This window comes from Olea europaea, unplaced genomic scaffold, assembly GCF_002742605.1.
Source record: "Olea europaea var. sylvestris unplaced genomic scaffold, O_europaea_v1 scaffold349, whole genome shotgun sequence".
Taxonomy (NCBI): Eukaryota; Viridiplantae; Streptophyta; class Magnoliopsida; order Lamiales; family Oleaceae; genus Olea; species Olea europaea.
In genome coordinates, this window is record NW_019254008.1 from 194647 (window position 1) to 195028 (window position 382).

Below are 382 nucleotides of genomic sequence, written 5' to 3' on the forward strand. Positions count from 1 at the left end.
GGTGGGGTAGTCCTTGAAGGGGTTAGAACATCCGACAATTGTTATGGGGTACTACCTAATTCTAACTATGTGTGTAGGAGCGCTAAAATTGATGTAAGTGAGCTTTGGCATAAAAGATTAGGTCATTTGAATTACAAGAGTCTTGAACAATTGTCTAAGAAAGAATTGGTAGATGGCCTGCCTAAGCTAGGACCTAGCAAAAATGCTGTGTGTGGACTATGTCAACTAGGTAAACAACTTAAGGGGAGCCATAAGAAGACCACTAAAATTCTGACCAAAAGACCACTGGAATTGATTCGCATGGATTTAATGGGACCCTCTAGGACCGAGAGTTTAGGTGGTAAGCGTTACATCCTTGTCGTTGTAGATGACTTTTCGAGGT